At 41.7% G+C, this 19,849-nt stretch overlaps 1 protein-coding gene across 4 annotated transcripts in view; it reads right to left on the minus strand.

The window, feature by feature from the left end:
• ORC5 (origin recognition complex subunit 5) overlaps positions 1 to 19,849 on the minus strand; it is a 162,812-nt gene that overhangs the window by 62,587 nt on the left and 80,376 nt on the right. The window lies entirely within an intron of this gene.

Here is a 19,849-nt window from a genome sequence, read left to right on the forward strand (position 1 = left end):
AGAAAAAAAAAGGTCTACTTTTCCCATGATGGCTGGTAGGCATTTTACTTGTCTCCCTCCCCCCTCTTTGTGTATTTTACAGCTTGTGTGTGAATGAAGTAGATGGACTCTATTTGCAAAGAAGAAAAGGGATTAGTGAATCAGAAAAGCTTTCCCCCCCCTCCAGAGTTAAGTATAGATGACTCCTGTGTAAATGGTTCATGCATTTAAAAACCCCCCCACAAAATCAATCAAGCCTTAAGGCAAAAGCACATTTATTATTCAGTCAGTATACTAAAAATGGGAACTCTTCTACATATGGCAAGTCAAAAGATGTTCAGCTCCAAACAAATATAAACTAAAACTGCTTTTCTGTGCAGTCCAAGCATTCCTTCAATCTATACCAGGGATGGGCAGTAATTTTTGCCCAGGGGCCACTTCAAAAAATTTTGAAGTAGCCCCGGACCACACTGGAAGGGGCAGGGCCTAAAAGGGAAGGGGCAGGGCTACCTTTGCCCCCCACTCCCTTCCCACTAGGCACACATGCCCTGGAAGAGGCTTGGCACACTCCTCTAACCCCAGGCCAATCAGGGCCTGGGGGTGGGGAAGCACAGGAAGCCTCCAGGGCAGGGCAAAGGAAGCTTCACACAGCTCCCCCACCTGATTGGCCTGGGGGTGAGGGAGCACGTGAAGCCTCCTCCACTCTTCCTCCTCCCCCTCACACTGCAAGCAGAGTGTGGTGCTTCAAAGCACCATGTGCTCCTGGAAGGGCGGGAGGAAGCTTCGTGTGCTCCCCCACCCCCAGGTCCTAATTGGCATGGGGGCGGGGGAGCAGCGGGGGAGCAGCAGGGCCTCCACGGGCCGGATCTACCCACTTGGCCCGCGGAGGCCCTTTTGTCTACCCCGATCTATACAGACAGATATATGAACATATTTATTTATGTATAAAATACACACACACACACACACACACACACACACACACACACACACACACACACACACACACACACACACTCATGTTTTCAAAAATTCCATGGGATTGGCCATACAAACTCAATTAGCAGAAATAGAAGTTGTGAGGCTAAGTCTGTCTATGCAACACTTAGAAAAGTAAGGCAGAACGCACAGGTAATGGAAAGAGTGTAAATATTATACAAATCTCAGTTTTCCTAAGGAGAAGTACGAATAGCTTGAAGATAACAACAGGATGATAATAAACAAGTTTATGTGCTGTTTCATGTACAGCTGCTCATTAGTTGAGCACATAGAAACTTCTAAGTTCTTTTTTACCAAAAAGAACTCTTAATCAGTTAGGAACAACATTTCCACATATCTGTTGTGGAGACAAGTTAGTTAAAAATAAAACTAGGTTCCAACTATAAGCCAAATTTTGACCCCCCCCCCCCCCCCCCCATTTAACTTCACTCCAACTAAATTTATCTGACTGAAATTACACATGCATTATTATTCCATAAAAATTATCCTCTTTTCAGTTTGAGGATAAATTAGACAAGGCATTTGAGATAAAAGGGGTTTTTAAAGAGGTGATTTCACTTGGAAAAGATTTTCCCAACTTATTTAGCTCACTATAATATCAAAAGGGCTTGGCCTAGAAACAAACTTATTTTTATCCATTTTTGTTTTGGCAAAATGGACTGGTTTATGGAGGGTTTCAGTGAAATTCTTTAATTAATCAGTACAGTTCATGCACATATTATGGGCTCTGGATAGATTCTTAACTCTGTATGAAGTCTTTTATGGAGACTGAGCTCTCCAAACAGTATGTAAGCTCTGACAGCACACTAGAGCAGTGGTGCTCAACCTTTTTTCATTCGCAACCTGCCCAGAGCCGGGAAAATTTTGTTGGGGGATAGGGGGAGGAACCCGGGAAAATTTTATTGCAATCCCTTTAATTTAATTCCGCTCCCCTGCCACGTGTATGTTGGGTGCCAAGCTGGGAAAACAAAATGCTGGCCGGCCCAGATCAAAGTGCTGCGATCCCCCCAGGAAGATGTCCGCAACCCCTGGGTTGTGCACCGCTGCACTACAGCACACTTTCAATTACATACATTAGGAAATCTGGAAGAGGACTTTAGCTAACTCTAACTGAAGGTTCTTTAAGATGTATGGGTCCCGTCTGTATTCCACAGAGCGGAATGTGCATGTGCCAGAGCATTTTTTAAATATTACCACTTGGAGGTCCACACGTGCCCTTGAATTGCCTTGCAGTTTCACCTGAGACAATAAAATGTTCACGTGGTAACCATTAAGCAATGCTATTTTTGAAGAGCTGTGGGTCTGTGTGCATGGCACACTCATATGATCCTCAGTAGAATACATATAGAGCCCACCCATCTTGAACATTCAGTTACAGGTAATTTCCTTCCCCGCTTCTTTGAGCGAGGACCCATATATTGCATTCCACTGGGAGTGAATAACAAGCAGTAATTAGATAGGAGGAGTGTGTGAAAAAGATGGCAGAATGGTAGAACAGAGGACTGCTGTGCTGAATGAGGTGTCTGTCACAGAATCAATATACTAGAGCATAGTGCAGGGGCGGGCAAATATCGGCCTGCAGGCCAGATCCGGTTCCCTATGATTAGCCCTTGGAGGGTCACTACTGCTATATTTACCTGTGCTTTGGCAGGTACAGGTGATTGCAGCTCCCATTGGCTGTGGATTGCCATTCCCAGGCTTTGGGAGCTGCAGGAACTGGTGTCCCGGTCCATGCTGCTTCCCACAGCTCCCGTTGGCCAGGGGCGGTGATCTGAGGCCCACTGGGCTGCAGTTGTGGGCATCTGAAGGGGCACAGGTAAATATAGCAGCACCAACCCACCAAGGACTTAACCTAGTGAACTGCCACCATTTTATTGCTCACCCCTGGCACAGTGAGAACAAAAGGTGTGTACCAGACTCCATGTGGCTGCCTTACATATGTCTGCAGTGTCTTCATTGTGAAGCAAGGCTGGGGTTGATGCTTACCTTCTCAAGGAATAGGCTCATATCCTTCTTGATGGGGAATGCTCTGACAATTGATAGCTGTGTGTAATGCACTCTGAGACCCACTGATTCTCTAGGTGGAAATGGCCTGTCCTTTAATTCTCTTCACAGTGGTGACAAACAGCTTCAGAGATTTCCAGAATGGCTTAATTGTTTTTAGGTTAAAGACCAGGTGCCTACGCTCCTTGAGAGAATGAAGCCACCATTCCTCATTTAAGGCATGTGGTTTTGGAAAGAAGGTAGGCAGATATATGCATTGGTTGAGATGGAATTAGAAAACCACCTTAAGTAGAAACTTGGTATGCAGTTGCAGTACACATTTCCTTATGCAACATGGTGAAAGGGGCATTTGCCATCATGGCTCTCAGATCACCAATCCTCCTTGCTAAGATAATGGAAACAAGGAAAGCAATTTATGTGGACTTACAGGAGAGAGGGAGAAGGCAGGAGGCCAGCAGTTTAAAGGGAGAGTTTATTAAAGCAGTTAGGACTATACTGAAAGCCCAGTGAGGAGCAAAAGGATGACTGGGTGGATAGTTATGTAAAAGGCACTTCACTAATCAGTTGGTCAAGGGATGGGTAAAAATCATGTGCCCATCTACTGTAGATTGGAAAGACCTAATGGGGATTACAGAAACTGTTAAGAGCTGAGAGCAAGTGCCAAGGTTTTCTGGTAGAGGAAGTAGTCTAAGAGTATGGGGAATGCCACAGTTTTGACTTGACTGAATCACCTTGTGAAGACCTTTCAGCTACCGGAAAAGATGTCTTGCAACAACTTTCAGCATTATCATGCTAAATAGAGATATCCATCCAAAAACCAAGCCATCTGGTGTAGTACCTGTGGATCAAGATGCCTAAGTCTGTTGCTGTGTTGTGTTAGCAGTTCTGAAAATGTCTGGAGCAGGAATAAAGTTTGTTTCAACATGTGGAGAAGAAGAGGGAACCACAATTGGCGAGGCCAGAATGGAGTAAATGGAATGGTTGTGGCTTTCTCCCACTGGAGTTTGTGGAGGATGGGTTATGAGTGGTGTTGAGGGGAAGAAGGAAGCCCAAATCCTCTTCAGAAGCAATACTGGGTAGGCCTGGTGTTGGTGTGTGATGCAGAAAGGTATCTGATTGAAGTATTCCAGCAACCAAAGCTGTTCTAGATTTGATCTTGAAAGTGGAAGGAAGCTTGGTTGAAAGTGATCATGAAATCATAGAGTTCACAATTCTAAGGAAGGGTAGAAGGGAGAACAGCAAAACAGAGACAAAGGATTTCAGAAAGGCGGATTTTGGTAAGCTCAGAGAGCTGATAGATAAGGTCCCATGGGAATCAAGACTGAGGGGAAAAGCAACTGAGGAAAGTTGGCAGTTTTTCAAAGGGACATTGTTAAGGGCACAAAAGCAAGCTATTCCTCTGCGTAGGAAACATAGAAAATACAGCAAAAGACCGTCTTGGCTTAACCACGAGATCTTGCATGAACTAAAAATAAAAAAGGAGTCCTATAAAAAATGGAAAGTAGGACAAATTATGAAGGATGAATATAGGCAAACAACACAGGAATGCAGGGGCAAGATTAGAAAGGCAAAGGCACAAAGTGAGCTCAAACTAGCTACTGGAATGAAGGAAAACAGGAAGACTTTTTATAAATACATTAGAAGCAGGAGGAAGACCAAGGACAGGGTAGGCCCACTGGTCAGTGAGGAAGGAGAAACTGTAACAGGAAACTTGGAAATGGCAGAGATGCTTAATGACTTCTTTGTTTCGGTCTTCACCGAGACGTCTGAAGGAATGCCTAACATAGTGAATGCTAGTGGGAAGGGGGTAGGTTTAGAAGATAAAATTAAAAAAAAAAAGTTAAAAATCACCAAGAAAAGTGAGATGCCTGCAAGTCACCTGAGCCTGACGAAATGCATCCTAGGGTATGTCTACACTACCCCGCTAGTTCGAACTAGCGGGGTAATGTATGCATACCGCACTTGCTAATGAAGCCCGGGATTTGAATTTCCCGGGCTTCATTAGCATAAGCGGGGAGCCGCCATTTTTAAATCCCCGCTGCTTCGAACCCCGTGTAGCGCGGCTACACGGGGCTCGAACTAGGTAGTTCGGACTAGGGTGCCTATTCCGAACTACCGTTACTCCTCGTAACGGGGAGTAACGGTAGTTCGGAATAGGCACCCTAGTCCGAACTACCTAGTTCGAGCCCCGTGTAGCCGCGCTACACGGGGTTCGAAGCAGCGGGGATTTAAAAATGGCGGCTCCCCGCTTATGCTAATGAAGCCCGGGAAATTCAAATTTGCAAGTGCGGTATGCATACATTACCCTCCTAGTTCGAACTAGGAGGGTAGTGTAGACATACCCCCTGAATACTAAAGGAGCTGATAGAGGAGGTATCTGAGCCTCTAGCTATCATCTTTGAAAATCATGGGAGACAGGAAAGATTCCAGAAGACTGGAAAAGGGCAAATATAGTGCCCATTTATAAAAAGGGAAATAAGAACAACCCAGGAAACTACAGACCAGTTAGTTTAACTTCTGTGCCAGGGAAGATAATGGAGCAAGTAATTAAGGAAATCATCTGTAAATACTTGGAAGGTGGCAAGGTGATAGGTATCAGTCAGCATGGATTTGTAAAGAACAAATCATGTCAAACCAATCTGATAGCTTTCTTTGATAGAATAACAAGTCTTGTGGATAAGGGAGAAGTGGTGGATATGGTATACCTAGACTTTAGTAAGGCGTTTGATACGGTCTCGCATGATATTCTTATCAATAAAGTAGGTAAATACAACTTAGATGGGACTACTATAAGGTGGGTGCATAACTGGCTGGATAACCGTACTCAGAGAGTAGCTATTAATGGTTCACAATCCTGCTGGAAAGGTATAACAAGTGGGGTTCCGTAGGTCTGTTTTGGGACAGGCTCTGTTCAATATCTTCATCAACGATTTAGATATTGGTATAGAAAGTACGCTTATTAAGTTTGCAGATGATACCAAGCTCTGAGGGGTTGCGACTGCTCTGGAGAATAGGGTCATAATTCAAAATGACCTGGACAAATTGGAGAAATGGTCTGAGGTAAACAGGATGAAGTTTGATCACCCACACAGTTTGTCCACATTCTCATTTGTATATCAATATAATGCCTATTTATATGATGCTACATATTACCAATGCTCCTAATAATATAACTGGAAAAATAAGATATAAAAATGTTTACAAATAATTCCACCAAATAATTGTGTGTATTTAATTTATGAATTACTTGTGAACTGCTTTTACAACAGGCCTGGGAAAAATATGGCCCCTAGGCCAGATTTAGCCCGCAGATGCTGCAGAAAGCCCCAAGTAGGCTCCCTGCTTGCCTGATTCCACCTGCACGCTGCTCAGAAACGCAGCTGTGGGGCAGTTTATCTTTAAAAACTGTGAGTCTGGAGGAGAGGGGGAAGCTTTAGGAGCTGCTCCTGCCCCCAGCACAATCTTGTTGGCCGGCTTCTGTCCAGAAACTGGCCAATAGGAGCTGCCTGTTTCAATAAATTCCCACAGAATGTGCATAACGTCTTTCGAAAATAAAATGTAGTCTAGACATGTCCTCAGATCAACATCCGTATCAGGATAATACTAATTTATTAAATGCTATTGCTCGAGTTGTGAAAAAAACAAAATTAAGGGAGGAAATAAATAAGGAACCAAGTACAAACTCTTCATTACTCATTTTCTTTCTTTTCAAATCCTTGACCCCCCTGTCTCAAACTCTTTAAAAATATAAAATTAAACTGAAAAAACCTCTTACTCTAAAGAGTGGCTGCAGTGGGAAGTAATACTCAGATGACACTGACTGGTAAAAAACATGACCATAGCTTGCCAAGTGTTTCAATGCTATCAATAAATTTCTTGATCAATGTGGTACTTTCCACTGAAAGTACAAAGGCTACTAAAAGGAAAAAAAACATCTTCTCTCTAATTAGTATATACAATTCAAAATAAAGAAAAATATGTCTAATTTAAAAACCAAATCTTAAAGACAAGAGTTACATTTTAGTTAAAACCTCCCTACGTTTTGATATTTTTACTAATATATTATACATCACCATATGGAAACCTGTAATTTGAAATCTACAGTACATATTTTCTATAAATGGCATTTTTATTCATAATATAGAATGATTCTATGATACCATGATTCTAATATAGTTCCTGTAGTGAGAGGATAGAGTTAAATCATGAAATATTCAGTTTTAATTAAGATTACTGTATCAAAGGCAAGTCTTAATACAGAATTGAAGTAAAGATCAAGGTTAATGCCTATTCTGAAGAGAATTTACATAAATTATGCCTTCCTACTGAACTATGAAGCTTACTTTGTCAATTTATACCAAGTGATCATAAAAATGAATGATGGAAAGTATCTAAGTCACTTTCTTTCTCCTCCCTCCAATGGAGAACAGTTTACTAAAGTATATTTTGTGTTTTGTCCAGTGTCATTTTAAATACTTGAAGAAATTGAGTCTTCCGCTAAACCTCATAGGAGACAACTAAATAGTTTAAAGTGTCATTGATTGAAGTCTATTCATGGTTTTAAAAGTTAATTTTCTTTAATTTTTCACTTAATTACTTCTAACATTTCTTTCTTGGTATTTACAGCTTTCAAATACTTGCAGTCAGTTATACTACACCTCTGTAGCTATTTTGCCAAAATGTGGATGATGGGGGACCATTTCTCAGTCTGTACATCAATAAGCACACACTAATTATGTGTGTGCATTTTCTTTACTCTTTCTTCTGACTGGAGTTAGTCTCCATTAATCCCTAATTTCTGCCTTTTTTCATCCCTCTAGGTTTCCCCCCCCCCCCCCCCAGTACTACCACTTTCTAAGTATTTATCACTAATAACTCTATTTCATGTTACTTTACAAAAACTTGATTTTACCAGCTTTGGCCTTCATTAATTTCATGCTATGGCCAGGTCTATACTATATCCGTCAGCTCAACTTAAGGTACGCAGTTCCAGCCATGTAGAATATGTAGAAGATGTCACTGATTGAAGTCTGAATGCCAGAATACATAGCTGGACTTGGCTTGCTTTAAGCAGAGCTTGGCAGTATCCCCACAGCAGGAGGCCACTGGGAGCAAATGCTCGCAGCAGCTTCCCTTACTCCTCAAAAAAGCACAAGTATCAGCAGCAGGGGTGCTCTCTGAGTTCGATTTAGCAAGTCTTAACTAGACTCACTAAACTGAGTTCCAGAACACTGATTGTGGCAGTGGCGATCTTCCATTTAATGTAGATAGGGCTACATTTTGATAAGCAAATAGAAGCAAAGCTAACCCTTTCCATTCACACCAAAACCACGTACATGCCCAATTTGTAAATCTGTGTTGTTTATATATCTGGTTGCTATTATTCTCTATGGTCACAAATTTCCAAAGTGACTAGTCATTTTGGATGCCATGATTTTTAATCTGACAGTTAAATGAACTTGATTTCCAGTGGGTAGGTGCGTAGTACTTTGTCTATATTTTTAATGTGTTTCACAGTTTTACTAGGTCATGAAGAGAAATTAGATATTAATTGCAATAACTACTTATACTTCTGGTGTAAAGCTCTAGTCAACTTGAATAAGATTATCCTATCTGGCTTCAGGTAAATCAGATCATAACATATTAGCATGAATATCATTCAGACCTTGTGGTTTGTATTTGTTTTCTATTAGCCACTGTATTATGGTATGATCTTAGTCTCACAGAATATGTGCTACACGTTTCATTGTCAAACTGTAACTAACTGTTATGCTTTTGACATGCGAGTCAAATAGCTGAGAAAACGGTTAGTGATGTAAAGAACCTTACATTATATATCACATTTGTTCAGACAGATGAGTCTCATATGAACAAAATTTCCTATTTCTGATGGCAGTGTTTTAAACATTACTTTGGTAGTCTGAAAAAGTAGTTTGTAGAATGAAAACGTCCAGATCACATTAAACAACAACTCATTTTTCACTGACAATTACATTATCTGACTCAGCAGAAACCAAATATTGAAAAGGCATAGAGGGTGAATTCACCTGATGATTCTTTTAGACACTAGAAAAATACAACATACAGATTACTTAGTGATGCCCCACGCTATATGCATTTCATAAATAAAAAGCTTATTTCAATCTTCTGAGCTGGCAACTTTCATTAACATTATAGTCACTCAAATTATTACAATGCTTTTGACCATATCATCAGCATTATCAATCCATTAGAAAACAAGTCAGGCTAGAAAATAGCTGCTGCAAACAGTTTTCCAGAGCCAAGTGCTATGTGAATAAAGGAGAAAGGCTAAAAAAATAATTTTGTAACCACAGTCTTCAGTTTTCTGCCCATTTCCCTTTAGCAATCTTTCACTCAGTCTTGGTTTTCAAGTAAACAACAAGTAAAGTATCATCTTTATTCTTCAAGTTATCTTTTGCCTTTTTGTCATACTTCTTGCTCTGATATCTAGGTCCAGTATATCAACTTGTCCATTTTATCTAGGTCAGAGGTACGTTGAGCTGTGATCTACACTATCTGGTCATTAAACCAGATCAATCTGGTTTTATGACTTTAATGCAGCAATTTTAATCAATGCCCTTGCTACCATCACTCTCATTAGAACCAAATTCATCACAATTTGAATTGAATGCTGCTTGAAGAAGCTGACATTTTGTTCCACAGGCTACTCAGTCTGGTCATTAGATTATCAGAATTATTAAAATATGTACACTACATAATCATGAATATCATTTGTACGTTTTATTTTCATTAAATTGATGACAGTAATTAAAATCATTTCTCTACCTAAATATCTTTAATATTCAATTTACATTATTACAATTACCACAATGTGTAGAAATGTCTGCATATACAGTAATATCCATCTATATAATCTGTATTTAGAATTACAGTACAAGAATATGAACACAAAAAACAAGTGTAATAATCTAAAGATTGAATTATTACTATCTATCTGCTATTTGTGTTTTATTTGTGGACAGCAGCAGTGCAACTGAGATCTTTACTCAAATATTCAAGGTTGCCTCATCAAGTGTTGACGATAAATCTCCAAATCAGACAGACTGCATTTGCATTCTGTCCATATAATCAAAAGTTGTGTTAAAACATTTCATTTTTATTAAAGCCATTAATTATGCCTAAAAATCATGCACCAGTTATACATATTGCAGAAGGTAGTTTTAGTTTTTAGATGATTGAACTATGCTATGAAAATTCTTGTAAGCCACTCTACAATTGTATTGCACTACCCTCTACATTTCTCCTCTTAATCTCTATCTCAGTATTTTTGTTGTCTCTTCATTACATAAGTGAAATGAAACTACAAGATCTTAGATGAGGGTCCTTGTGCAGCATCTATGTACTGTGTGACATTCTGCAGTTTTTGACCCTGAAAATAATAAATTATACTCTTCTGATCAAACATGTTGATCAGTTAATGCAGAACTTTTAATGGAACATCAGCACCTTGTTGCATTCAGTGCAAGACATTTTTTAGCACATTTTAGATTGCCATGGGAAACCAGAAAGTTGTTTGTTTCTTAGCCCCATATTGGGTGATATTTTTCATATTTTAAACAAGATATAATAATTGTGATATTTTACTTCTGTTTATCACATATGTAAGCTTCTCAGAGTTAAATGTATTCTCATTCCAGCACCCTATCTTCCAAAGTTCACCTCCTAAAATATATATGTTAATTTCCCTAGAAGGACCGCTACATTATTTCAATTCTTACTATTCACACTCTACACCAAGGGGCATTCTTTAGTCAATAAGCTTTGTATTTTCAAATTCTGCCTTCAGAATTAACTGTAGTGCAGCTGCTTCTATTGTCCATGATGTTGTGTCAAGGCCTGCTGTTCCCAATTAAATGAATAAAAAGCAGCAGTGTCTCTTTAGAGGAAGGGAGGGGGCAGGTCAAATAAAAAGTCAGAGACTAGAACTGTACTCAACATAAAGCAGAAATACATTGCCCTATAAATATTTAGTCAAGTGATAAAATACTTTATTTAACACTCCATTTTGTTATCCCTTTGTGCTAAAATAAGTTGTGTATATACACAACATTTAGATGTCTTGGTACTTTATTTCTGACAGCATCCAAAATTGTTACAGTTGCATCCTGATAAAGATAAATTACAAACTAATTTCAAATATGACACAACAAAGGCACTCAAGTATTGCAGTGTGTACACACACACACACACACACACACACACACACACACACACACACACACACGAACGACTGGGGAGAAGTGACAGTAGGAAGCAGCATGGACCGAGGGACAGGAAAAGAATGTATAATTAAAGCTGAATCTTCCACCAAGAATATTGGCTATTTTGTGTTTTCGTGTCATGGCTAAGAGAGATAGTTACAAATGGGGAGTATAACAAAGAGCAATACAGATTTATAGCTATGAAATCTACCACTAACCCCTTTGATTTTACTTAATTCAAGCAAAAAAAATCTCCACTTTCCTACCCTAACACTGCTCCCAAACTGATTTATATGAAAAGGAGAGCATTTTGGAATAGAATTATGCACCCAGATGCTAAATAGTTAAAACATATGTTAAATCTGTCACATACACAAGCTGGATTTAGATTCAGAAGTTAAGAGGTTGTGCAGTACTTGCTTAATTAATCTTTGCTCTATTAACAGATAAACCAGATGTACTATTATGTTCTTTGTTCTCATCTGCAGCAGGGATGAGCTGATTATTTATCTCCAAACAATAGGAGTTCATGTACTACAGTGAGGATTTTTTTTTTTCTAATCTGGGAGGCAATCACTAACAAGCTTCAGCTGGAACTGCTTGATGTAAAAACAGTGTGAACTTGTCCCTGGACTAATAAACCATGTTCCTTCCATTAAGAAAAATAAACTAATTTCCAAATGAAGGTTTTTTTGCTTCTTAAAACACAATTTAACATTGTTGGATACTGTGTATTGTATATTGATCAGTATACTGAAATAACTTTACTTTTTCACATCTTAATTTTGCAAAAGTTTAAAAAAAATTAAGTAAAATAACAAATAATCAATAGTTAATCAGTAAATGATACCTTTCTCATGCTATACCTGATGCCATCTCAGGTGATGCCAGAGTACGAGTACCCAGTGTTATATTCACAGGGCTGCTACATTTATGAATTCATGAAATGAATTACCTGCACAGAGCCAAGTAAGCGCTATTATCAAGGTTGCTAGCCTACATATTCGTTTGCTTTGAAAACTCTTGTTTTTTTTATGTATCTTTATAAAGATCAATCATACACCATATTCTGGCATTACTATCCCATAATATTCAGTTACAGATTCAATACATTGAGACCCCCCCCAAAAACGGATACAAAAAACTAATTCCCTATCATAATGACAATGGTTTCCATATGTTGTGCCTATGCAAAAAATATTTTAAAAAGTATTCCTGGAGCCAAGAAACTAAAACTAAACAAGAGAAAACTTTCAAGGTAGGTCAACTTTTAGGATTACTAACCTTGACAGAATGTTTACCAATGAAACTGATTAATTCTCCATGTTTCCATGTAGATTATACCAGCATTAAATTTCTACCCCCTAGCATTCTTCCATCACACTAGACACTTTTCTTCTGAAAATCTGTTTCCCTTAATTTACAATTATTTCAATCTTTAGGAGAGGGCTGAAAAAAAGATCACATCCTTTTTCTAAATCACTGAACATTTAAATAAGTGCAACTGTACAAATGGACTCTGCCACTGGAAGCCCCCTGGGATAGGCATAGTCTTAATTTAACTGTACTGTACAGTACAGTACGCAACGTATCAATGTTTAATGTGTGATAATGCAGGTGTTTATTATCTCACTTTTTGAAAGTGAGATACAATCCTTAGTGTAATGTAAAGTTTAAATAAATTCAGCTTTCAAGTTAACAAGTGATACCATAAGCAACAAATAAGAAAGGCTACTGAAGAAGACTCCTTTAGTATATAATCACCAATGCCACAATAATAAAAAGAAGCAAGATATTACTAAAGTTTACAAGAGAATCTACCTTGAGAATCATACAGCATTTTTGTTCCATGAATTTTTGGACATCCCTGGCAACTTTCTACCTACAAACTAAACTAGGGGCACAGAAACTTACTGCTCAAAATGAATAGAGAGGAATTTTTCTTTTTAATTTAGCTTCTGAGTAAGACAATACTTTTATATTTTAGTAAATAGAACAATATTTCTAAATTAATCGCAATACTTTAAAACATAGTTTAGACCATTTAACAAAATATGGCTCAGACCAATTTTTCCCCAAATAAAAGCTTATTTTAAACTTATTAAAATTTCAGAACTTATTAGTAGCTGCTTCTTCATAGCTTTAATTACAAAACATTGTTTTGACTGAGACCTTAGTCAAGGGGTTTATTTTATTCAGAGCCATGCTGAGGCTTTAAGTTGTTTAGTCAGTTATTTGGTTAAAGAGAAGGACTGCCTGCTCTTTTTCTTTAATGTAACAGCAGGTTCGCAAACTGCCTTATTCTGTTGGGGTGCCAACCCATGCTACCATGCTGTGTTCCATACACAGTTCCTATTTTTGCTTACACATTTCTTCAAGATTTGTATAATGATCAAGAAAAGTAAGAGGAAGTTACTCACCTTGGTGCAATAACAAATGTTTTTCGATATGCGTGTCCCTGTGGGTGCTCCACTGTAGGTGTTGGGCTTGTCCCAGCGCCGCAGATTGGAGATTTTTCAGTAGTAGTCTGCCAGACCGCGAATGCGCGTCACGCGCCTCATGCCATTTCTTAGAGTGTGTGGTCCAGCTCCCACCAGTTCCTCCTAATTACCGAGTATTTGAAAGACATTAAGGAGGACGGGTAGTGGAGCACCCACTGTTCTCGAAGAACAGTCATTACTGCACCAGTCGTTACTGCACCAATGTAACTTTCTCTTCTTCTTCGAGTGATGTTCCCATGGGTGCGTCACTGTAGGTGACTACATAGCAGTGCTCAGAGAGTAACAAAGGAAGCTTCGGAGTTAAGGTTTTTCTTGCTGTTGATAGCACCGCAGAGGCAACTGCTGCGTCATTGATGAAGTTGCTGGGAATAGCATAATGCTTTGAAAAGGAGAAATTAGAGGACTGTGTGGCTACTCAGCCAATGTCACGTAGGGAAACTCCCTTAAGGAAGGCTGTAGATGTTGCTATTGCTCTGGTAGAATGTGCTCTTGGTATTTCTGACAGAGGCTTGTTCTGTAAGGAATAGTAGTGCAGTATGCACTGGACAATGAGTTTGAAGATGCGTTGGGCAGACAAGAGTTTTGCCTTTTGAGCAATCTGCCAGGGATTTCGACAGACATTGAGATTTCAGCAAAGGCTGCGTCCTCTTGATGTAGAAGGCCAGTGCCCTTCGCACATCCAACATGTGAAGTGTAGTGTCACGTTTGGAGGAGTGTGGCTTGGGGTAGAAGGTTGGAAGGATGATAGACTTGTTGATGTGAAAGTCCAAATTTATTTCTGGCAAGAAAGACTGTTGAGGGTGGATTAAACTCCCTAATTTGTGAATACAGCATAGGGAGGTGTAGCAGAGAGAGCGGCAAGCTCCCCTACCTAGCATGCAGATGTTATAACTAACAGAAAGGCCATGTTGGTGGTTAACAGCAACAGAGAGCAGGTCGCCAAGGGTTTGAAGGGTGGTCATGTTAGGGCATCCAAGACCAGCTCTAAATTCCACGGTTGAGGTGGTTGCTTATGTGGTGGGTAGAGATTCACCACCACTTATGTAGGCTGACTTTCTGATGATGGTGATCAATTATGTAAATATGTTAATTACACAAGCTGTATGTTTATTTGATAATGTTAAATTATATTTATAGGCTGCTCATGAAAAACAAAATGGAGTCTGCATATCAGGTGACCTCAGGATGGGGGCAGGAGGGTTCTCCACCTCAGAGTGGTAAACAAGAACCGGCACAGACCAGAATTTCCTGCCTTTTCTTATTTACCTCAGAACTGGTCCCCACTGAGGGGGTCACGTGGTAAAAATCACCTCAGGGGTTTCCCGCCCTGAGGTTTTAGAAGTCCAAACACAGCCCATGGGGGGGCTGTCCATCTGAGTGATAGTGTTTACGCGGGTAGTCAGCTCTTTCTCCTGAGACCACCATCCAGCTGCAAGCCAGTCAGAGGAATAGAAATGGGCACCCCATCTACTGTCTTCCATCTACACAAATGTCATCTGCCTGCCGTCCTCTTCAGGGTTCCTGCACCACCAGCAAGGGACTCCCCAGCATTCCTCCCTGAGGCCTCTCAATAAAGCCCAAAGGTTGCAGGTTCTGGGCAACACACCTCTGGCTCAGCCACTTCAGTACAGAAGAGTAAAGTAACCATTTGTATTTGGGGTAGAACTTACCAATTATTTTCACGCAGTCCAGTTAGGATTTTAAGGGTTTTACTATTCACTTCCACTGTTTTGTTAAAGGTTATTAGTTTAGTTTGTTTAAGGTTATTAGTGTCAGGTTTTTCCCCTGCTTTTCCCTTAATATTGTATAAAATTCCTAATACAGTTTATTTTTGTTTTCACCTTTAATTGAAGTCTGTTTTCCTTTATCGGCCTAATTCACAGGTGATAGAACGGGGGGGGGGGGGGGGGAGGGGGAAGAGGTCATGTTGGTTTTCTTTTGACTGGGGTTTCACTATCGGGCTATATTTGAGTGTTATCCAGGCCCCAGGGGGTAACACTTTCATGAACCTCCTAGTAACTGGGTGAGCACATACAGAATAGTCCTCAATTGGCTGCCAGAAGGCGGTAATAGCAGCATGATGAACCTTGAGAGAAGAGAATGCTAGGCCGGAACGTTTCAGATGCAGGAATTAGTCGAGAATGCTGAGGTAGGATCTAGAATATTATTCATGCATCAGGAAAGAAATCTGCGCCATTTGTACAGGTAAGTAGTCCGAGTGGTGGATCATCTACTCTGGAGCAGGACATGTTTCACCACCTGGAAACAGATCTCAGAACCAAGTAGGAACCATGTTGTAAGATGGAGATGGTCAGGTTGAAGATGCACTAGTGTTTCCTGGTCCTGGGTCAATAGATCGTAGCATCTAGGTAGGTGATAAGGTGGGTGAGAAGACATGTGAAAAAGCTAAGGAAGGTATGTCTGCTGTGGCCAAAAGGGGGCTATGAGGATTGCTGTTGCATTGTCCCTGGATATTTTTTTTAAGACTCTCTGTATCATGGGAGGCAGTGGAAAGGCGTAAAGCAGATGAGCACTCCAGTTGAGAAGGAATGAGTCTCCCAGGGACCTTGGGAGGCGGGGGGCTGGACTCGATGACCTCTCGAGGTCCCTTCCAGTCCTATTATTCTATGATTCTATGATTCTATGGTCCAATGCCCGCTCTGGAGCAGTAATATCAGCACTACGTGTTCCAATGTGTGGCAAACAGGTCTATAGCTGGGAATCCCCAGAGATGGAAGACGTCTTGCACCACTCAAGGACGTAGCTCCCACTTGTGGCTTGTAGCAAAGTACCTGCTGAGAGCATCGGCAGTAATGTTGTCTTTGCCCAGTAGGTACGATGCTGAAATCATTATGTCGTGATGGATACACCAGTTCCATAGGTGTATTGCCTCTGTACAGAGGGAACACGATCAAGCCCCTCCCTGATGGTTTATGTAGAAAAACGTGGTCATGTTGTCGGTAAGCACACTGATGGTGCGGCCTCAGATAAGGGTAAGAAAATGTTGGCATGCACTGAAGACTGCTCTGAGCTCTAGGAGATTGATATGTTGGAAGGTTTCCCCTATGGACCAGCATGCCTGAACACGATGACTGTTGAAATGTGTTCCCCAAACTACCAAGGATGCATTAGTTGTCATTTGCATTGTGGGTTGCTGTCGATGGAAAGGTTTGCCTGTTAATATATTGGCAGGGACAGTCCACCACGTCAAGGACTTCATTACCCTTGGTGGCACAGCAACTGTCCTGTGAATATTGTGTTTGCCCGGAATGTAAACCGAAGTTATACAGTGTTGAAGATACTGCAGGTGGAGCCTGGCATGCGTGACGACATATATGGTAGCTGCCATGTGCCCCATGAGCTGAAAACAGGTAAGTACAGGAGTAGTGGGGCTCACAGATAGGACCTGTACCAAATCCTGGATAGCCCAATACCTGTCCAAAGGCAGGTAAGCCCGGGCAGCAGTTGAATCCAGGTGTGCACCGATGAATTCGAGAGATTGTTGTGGCGTCATATAGGATTTGGGAAATGGATTATGAGGCCAAGGGCTTCAAAGACTGCCCTTGTTGTGTTGGTGGACCACAGTGCATCATCGAAGGACAGGCTCTGTATCAGACAGTTGTCTAGGTAAGGGAAGATTATAATCTCGGCTCGGTGGAGATGGGCTGCTACAACTGCCAGTGTCTTGGAAAACACTCTGGGTGCCGAAGACAAGCCGAAAGAGAAAACTCGATATTGAAAGTGTTTTGTTCCAACTACAAATGTCAGGAAGCGCCTGTGGACTACATGAATAGTCACATGGAGGCAGGCGTCCTGTAGGTTGAGGGACGCAAACCAGTCCCCGCTGTCAGGAGCTGGGGTAACTGACGCTTAGGTCACCATCTTGAATCTGTTTGTGAAGGTGTCAGTTGAGTCAACGAAGATCTAGGATCAGTCTCCATCCACCCAACTTTTTCTGGGTGAGAAAATAGTGGGAATAAAATACCTTCCACCTGTATTCCTCGGGTACTTTTCCCACTGCACTGATGGAAAGGAGACGTGGGGCCTCTTACCTTAGTAGAAGCTCGTGAGAGAGGTCCCTGAAGAGGGACTGGGAAGGTGAGCAGGCAAGGGGGAGAAATTGAAGAGAATAGAGTAACCTCATGTTATTAACTGGAGAACCCATCGATAGATGATGGTGGATCACCGTCTCTGGAATGGCTTTAGATGGTGATGGAATAACTGAGTCTCTTCACACTGATGACCAGATAGCGGTACGGTTTGCAGACTCTCGACCAGCACGTCAAACTTGCTGCCAATTATTCTGCTGATTGGGCGCCTTGTTGTTCTGTGGGCATTGTTTTTGTGGATACTGTCTGGAATGGTGCTGGTTGGTAGTCCGATATTGAGGGGCTGAGTAAGGGAAGGGTCTCTGATACGGAGTGTACCGCTTGTGTCTATACAGGGGCATATACATACCCAATGTTCTTAAAGTAGTTCTGGAGTCCTTGCTGGTATGAAGGACCTCATCAGTTTTCTCCGCAAAAAGTTTCTGGGGAGGTCCTCCATCTTTGACTGCAGCTCTTTAGGTACTCCTGCAGACTGGAGCCAGAAAGCCCTGCGCATTACCACTGATGTTGCTGTGGATTGCGTCGCTGTGTCCGCAATGTCAATCGTGATCTGGAGAGCCATCAGCGAAGTGGTGCACTCCTTCTGCATTACCAATCTTAGGATTTGACATTTGTTGTCGGGAAGATATTCCATCAATGTGGTCAATTTTGCATAATTATCAAAGTCATAGTTGGCAAGGAGGGCTGCATAGTTAGCCATACGCAGTGTTAAGGGAGCTAAGGAATATACCTTCCTACCGAAAAGGTCTAATTTCTTACTATCCTTGCCACCACAGTCTTATACTGTGGGTTCTTGGCCCTCTGCTGGGCCACATCAACCACAAGTGAGTTGGGTTGTGGGTGCGTGAAGAGAAAATCCATTCCCTTGGAAGGCACGAAATATTTCTTATCAGCCTTCTTGTTGGTTGCTGGTACTGAGGCTGGAGTCGGTCATATTTCATCCACCACTTCTAATATAGCTTCATCAAGTGATAAAGCAATTTTGGACTTTTGTGACGGCCGCAGGTTTTTTAAAAGTTGATGCTGTTTCTGCTGCACCTCGGTGAGCTGGACCTCCTGGCTGTCCGCCACTCATTTAAAAAGGTCCTGGAACTGGCAGATGTCATCGGGTAGTGATGAATCTCCCGGGATTACCGCTTTGTCGGGTGACGACAAGGATGGATCTGTTGGTGACAGGTCCTGTGGTTGCTTGTGGTCCGAGAGCTGACCTTCTTCTGGCTCAGAAAGGTGCGGGAGTTCAGGCTCGGCTGCTGGGGGGGGGGGGGGGGGGGAAGAGGGCGTAGCGGGTAGGCTGGCAAATGCCCTTTGGGGAAGGAGATCTGATCTGACTTCTTCTGGTATGTGAACTGTGGCAGCAAGGTGACCAGTTCCTAGAATACCATGGGGAAGTGGAATAGCGTGACGGGCGCTAATGTTTGTAATAGGACCGACCCTGGTGCAGTTCGTCGTAGTGCCTGAGCGGTGAGGAGTATCTGGAGGATAACTTACTCCTATGGTCATAATGATAGCAGGTGTAAGCCGAGAGCGTAGGTGAACTGGGCAACTGGACCTCCACCTTGGTGACCTTGGGGACAGCGATATATGACGGTATCAGTAATACTGGTGGGGTGATGACTCTCAGTGTTCAGAGGCAATACAGTGTTGGAGATAGTAATCTAATGGCTCTGAAGCACCAGAGAGGGAGACAAAGGCCCCGGAGAGAAAGTGATAGACTCGGGGATGGGCGAAGGAGTAATAACCCTGCGTGACTTGTGCTGGGCTTTAGTCGGTGCCGATGGTTGTGGTGGTGCTGGTTCCGGTGCAGACTGAGGAGAAAGATGCCTGCTCAGTGCTGACTGAGGCATGGATGAAGGCACCACGGTAGCTGGCACCACCGGTGCCAGAAGCACTGTCAGTGCTGGGTGTTCCGGCATGACATACCTAAAACCACCTCTCTTCCCCATCTCCAAGTCTGCTGGGATGGATGAGGAAGTTTTGGGTGGGCCAGTAGGGGAAAGAGAATCATTACCTCCTT

The sequence above is a fragment of the Pelodiscus sinensis genome, chromosome 1 (genome assembly GCF_052426305.1).
Source record: "Pelodiscus sinensis isolate ZL-2025 chromosome 1, ASM5242630v1, whole genome shotgun sequence".
In the NCBI taxonomy this organism is placed as follows: Eukaryota; Metazoa; Chordata; order Testudines; family Trionychidae; genus Pelodiscus; species Pelodiscus sinensis.